Here is a 5,406-nt window from a genome sequence, read left to right on the forward strand (position 1 = left end):
GCTCTTTACAGCACTGGACCTTGCTTCTATCACCGGTCACATCCACAACTGGGTATTGGTTTTGTTTTGGCTCCATCCCTTCATTCTTTCTGGAGTTATTTCTCCACTGATCTCCAGTAGCATACTGGGCACCTACCAACCTAGGGAATTCCTCATTCACTATCCTATCATTTAGCCTTTTGATACTGTTCATGGGGTTCTCAAGGCAAGAGGTGTAAATCACAGAGCTCCCTACTCTAAGATATTCACGATAAGAGAGATCAACAGTTTTGTGGGGTTTTTTTTTAATTACTCCTCCTTTTCATCTTAATCTTCCTCTTTCACTTTTTTGGGCACTTTAGCAGGACTCTTGGCACTATCAGACTTCCCTTTAGACTTATAGTCTGTGACATCCTCTCCTTCAGCTTCGCTGGCTTGTTGATGTATGGCTGCTTCTCGCTCTCACTTAAATTATTCCACATCTCGCCCAGCTTCTTTGCCACATCTCCAATAGAGATGCCAGGGTTTGTAGACTTGATCTCGGGGCGGAATTCAGAGCAGATGGTGGTCTCTCAGGGGCATTAGGGGCCTTCTTCTTCTTGCCTCCCTTAGCTGGTCCATAATCCTTCATTTCCTGATCACAGTGCACTTTATCCGCCTTTGCCATTTCATCAAATTTAGACTTCTCTTTCCCGGACATGGTCTTCCACCTCTCGGAGCATTCCTTGGAAAATTCAGCAAAATTGACAGGGATTTTTCTTATGTTCCTCTCTGCATATCTGCACAAAGAAGGCATAAGCAGACATCCTGCCCTTTGGTTTCTTGGGATCACCTTTAGCCATCTTGACTGTATTGTTCGCTAGTCTGAGCAGCGCAGGACACGACGTGCAGCTCAGCGCTCCACAGCCTAGCCCTAGCTGCCTGGATGAGAGCTGCCTCAGCTTCGCTTCCTCCTTGCTGAACACATCAAGTGTTGGGGAAGGGTAATGTATTCTACTTCCCTTCCAGGTATCATCCTAATTGTCTATTGGGTGGTTCTGATTGAGAGCTTTTATAATAAAGCTGTAAACACAGTGCTTTCCAGAATTCTGTGAGTCATTCTAGCAAATTATCAGACCTAAAAGAGATAAAGCAACCCTCATATTTATAGCCAGTTGGTCAGAAGTGCAACTGGTCTGAGGACTTCTGAAATTGGGGCTGGTATTAGAAGTGAAGGTAATCTTTTAGGGAATCGTGCCCTTAATCTGTGGAGTCCATGCTAACACTAGGTGCTTGGCATCAGCATTGCACTGCAGCATAATAATAACAGAAGCTAAACAAATAAAGACCTACAGCAAAGAGAAACAGGGACACAGAAATAAAGAGATGAGAATAACGAGGTCACTACTTGTATCCGAAGAATGAAATCCAAGAAAGCTTTGTAAGGACTTCAGAGGCAGCACAGTGTGGTGCTGAAGAACAAAGGTTTTAGTCAAACTTCAGGACTCAAATTCCACCACCGCCCTTCACCATCTGGGTGACTACAGGCAAGTCGCTTAACTCTCCAAGCTCTGTAAAAGGAAGATAATAATGCCCTACCTTAAAAAGATATTAAAAGAATTGACTTAATTTACAAAAAGTGTTTAAAGCCATTTCTGACACATAAGAACTCAATACTCATTATTAGAATGGACCACAATGGCAGGCCACTATCAACACATCAAAGCACAATCTAATGAAAAGTTTTTTTTAAAAGAAGACGCAGTCCAGATATGAATCCCTAACAGTTTATCACAGCACTGCCCAATGAAACTTTCTGAATGACCAAAACGTTCCATATTTATCCTGTCCGTTATGAAAACTTCCAGCCACATATGGCTATCGAGCATTTGAAATATGGTTGTTTTGACTAAGGAACTGAATTGTCATTCCATTTAATTTAATTTTATTTAAATTCAAATAGCCACATGAGACTAATGGCTACCACATACTGGACAGTCAAGACCACTAGGGAATATGAGAGCCCACAGGCCTTTGAGTGCTCTTTCATGAACAATATTTATAACAGTCAAGCTTCCAGCAAGGACTGCAGATGAGAATTCAAGTCCAAGTTACCGGTTAAAGGCAGAACTATGTGTTCAGTGGGTATTCAAGAAAAGAACAGGTTTAATATTTTGTTATGTAAGTCAAGAAGCCTACCAATCAAGCATGAGCCTGGAAAAAAGCCCATGACTTTATCAGGTTGTGGTGATAATTAAAAGAGAAAATGCATAAAATTGTCTAGCACAATGCCCTCCACAACAAACATTCAATCGATTTTACCTCTTTTATCATCATTATCAGAATTATTCTATAAAATATGCCTATAACATATGCTATAAAATATGCCTATAACAACTGCAAATGGAGATGTTAATAATCTCAATACAGTGCCCATGTAGCAATAATATTGAATTGAAAACAGTATCATTTATTGCTTAACTCTTTAAGAAAATTTAGTGGCAAGTAAACAAGTTGACTATCCTTATAGGGTTCTTAGATTGTGACCAACTAAATGCTTGCAGAACTCTGTCAAAACTGATGACTTGGGTTTTGAAGTAACTGATTTTGGAATGCTGGGCTGGAAAAAGCACAAGCTGGAATCAAGAGTGCTGGGAGAAATATCAATATCCTCAGATATGCAGATGACATCACCCTTATGGCAGAAAGTGAAGAGGAACTCAAAAGCCTCTTGATGAAAGTGAAAGAGGAGAGTGAAAAAGTTGGCTTGAAGCTCAACATTCAGAAAACAAAGATCATGGCATCTGGTCCCATCACTTCATGGGAAATAGATGGAAAAACTGTGGAAACAGTGTCAAACTTTATTTTGGGGGGGCTCCAAAATCACTGCAGATGCTGATTGCAGCCAGGAAATTAAAAGACGCTTACTCCTTGGAAGGAAAGTTATGACCAACCTAGATAGCATATTAAAAAGCAGAGACATTACTTTGCCAACCAAGGTCCGTCTAGTCAAGGCTATGGTTTTTCCTGTGGTCATGTATGGATGTGAGAGTTGGACTGTGAAGAAAGCTGATCGCCGAAGAATTGATGCTTTTGAACTGTGGTGTTGGAGAAGACTCTTGAGAGTCCCTTGGACTGCAAGGAGATCCAACCGGTCCAATCTAAGGGAGATCAATCTTGGGTGTTCATTGGAAGGACTGATGCTAAAGCTGAAACTCCAATACTTTGGCCACTTCATGCGAAGAGTTGACTCAATGGAAAAGACTCTGATGCTGGGAAAGGTTGAGGGTGGGAGGAGAAGGGGATGACAGAGAATGAGATGGCTGGATGGCATCACCGACTCTGTGGACACGAGTTTGAGTGAACTCCGGGAGTTGGTGATGGACAGAGAGGCCTGGTGTGCTGTGATTCATGGGGTCGTGGAGAGTCGGACACAAATGAGTGACTGAACCGAACTGAACTGAACTGATTTAAAGTAATTAGATCAAAGAACGATTGTTCATGGAGGCTTCTCTAAATTTGAGAAAATAAACAGCATTTAGGCAAATGTTTATCTTCCTGATCCCTATAGCAGGGATGCATGAATTTGGCTCATCCAGGAGTATCAAGTCATTAAGATAAACCTTAAGGGGGAGAATTTAAAATACATTGTATTTTGTCTCCTTTAAGATACTGTCTAATCTACTAAGAAACCTACTCATGCCAATGACCTGGAATCTGGGCAGCGGTGTTATAAGTCTCACGTAAGTATTAATAGCTAAGATTCTGTATCTAAAGCATAACTTATTGCTGTACATAAGCCTAGGACTGATACAAGGCCAATAAAATCAAGGTTTATTCAAGGTTCCTAAGAAACTTATTCCCTAACTGATGAAACTTATGTAACGTTGCCCAGTAGGACAAGAGCTGTGTCTGCGACCCACATACTCCTGAAAAACACTGTCCTGAGAAACTTAAAGTAGCAGCTTATAAAAAACTAAATTGGTCTACATCTATACAGAATCATTTAGAGAGATCACAAAGTACTTTTCACTAAAATCATCCTATATTTTTGTTTTTGTTTACCTCTAGCCAATAGGAGTAACAAGTAGTGAAGTGGAGTGAAAGTCTCTCAGTCGTGTCCGACTCTTTGTGACCCCACAGACTGTACAGTCCATGGAATTCTCCAGGCTAGAATAATGGAGCAGCTTTCCTTTCCCTTCTCCAGGGGATCTTCTCAACCCAGGGATCGAACCCAGGTCTCCGAGTTGCAGGCAGATTCTTTACCAGCTGAGCCACAAGGGAAGCCCAACAAGTAGACAAGGATCTAAACCTATCATGGACAGCAGCGCTGAATATTCAAAATGCAAGTGACCTTTTCCTGGGGCTTTCTTTAATCAGAAACTACAACTGGGATCCAGACTCAGGGCCTCAATTTCAAGGCAGTTGATGCTAGGAGTTTTGTCAGCATCACTCTTCTATGAGTGGCAACAAATAAACTAAGAATTATATGGTTTTCATTTCTGGTGACTTAGCCACAATAAAAGAAACACTGACAACGTCAATGTATACTTACCACCAGCTTGGAATTGCAATAAGAATCAAAAAATAGTACTATGGTAGCAGAGGAGCGCTGAAATTGTTCCTTTGAGGTATCTCAAGTGATATATAATAATTTAGATCAATATCAGCTATGGAACAGTAAAAAAACACTGCATAATTAAGTGATGTACCAGTTAGTAATATTTTAGGCTACACAGAGCTGAAAACATGACTGCTGCTGCTGCTGCTGCTGCTAAGTCACTTCAGTCGTGTCTGACTCTGTGCGACCCCAGAGTCAGCAGCCCACCAGGCTCCCCTGTCCCTGGGATTCTCCAGGCAAGAACACTGGAGTGGTTGCCATTTCCTTCTCCAGTGCATGAAAGTGAAAAGTGAAAGTGAAGTCGCTCAGTCATGTCTGACTCTTAGCGACCCCTAGACTGCAGCCTACCAGGCTCCTCTGTCCATGGGATTTTCCACATGACTATGGTGGCTTAAATATTAGAAGCTTACTTTTCCCCACATAAGAGGAAGTCCAAATGCATGCTATTTTTGTTTCTGCTTTAGTTAACTCCAGAGTCTTTGAATTCCCTTCATATTTCCCTCATGGACACAGGTTGGCTGCTGTAATTTCAACCACTAAGTCACATTCCAGCTTAAAAAAAACAAAAAGGAGAAGTGGAACCTACTGAAGACTCCATCTCTAGATCAAAAAGTCTGTGTGTAATCATCCAGGCCCACCACAGGCAATTGCAAGGCTTTGCCTGACAGGCCTCACAGTGGAAAGCTGCCCTCCCCACACCAGACCTATTTATCACCAATGCACTACAATTTTCTGGAGAGAGTTACCATCAAGGAAACCCACCTCTGCTCCACCCATCTGAGCCAGCCATGCTCATACACATATCAGTATACACACGTCTAGCCCAG

At 41.7% G+C, this 5,406-nt stretch overlaps 1 pseudogene; it reads right to left on the reverse strand.

Annotated features, from left to right (window-relative positions):
* Window positions 1–288: 288 nt before the first annotated feature.
* Window positions 289–821, reverse strand: LOC129547542 (high mobility group protein B3 pseudogene; annotated as a pseudogene).
* Between the last annotated feature and the right edge of the window lie 4,585 nt (window positions 822–5,406).

The sequence above is a fragment of the Moschus berezovskii genome, chromosome 24, assembly GCF_049115385.1.
Source record: "Moschus berezovskii isolate FMDL1 chromosome 24, NW_MosBer_1.0, whole genome shotgun sequence".
NCBI classification, from domain to species: Eukaryota; Metazoa; Chordata; class Mammalia; order Artiodactyla; family Moschidae; genus Moschus; species Moschus berezovskii.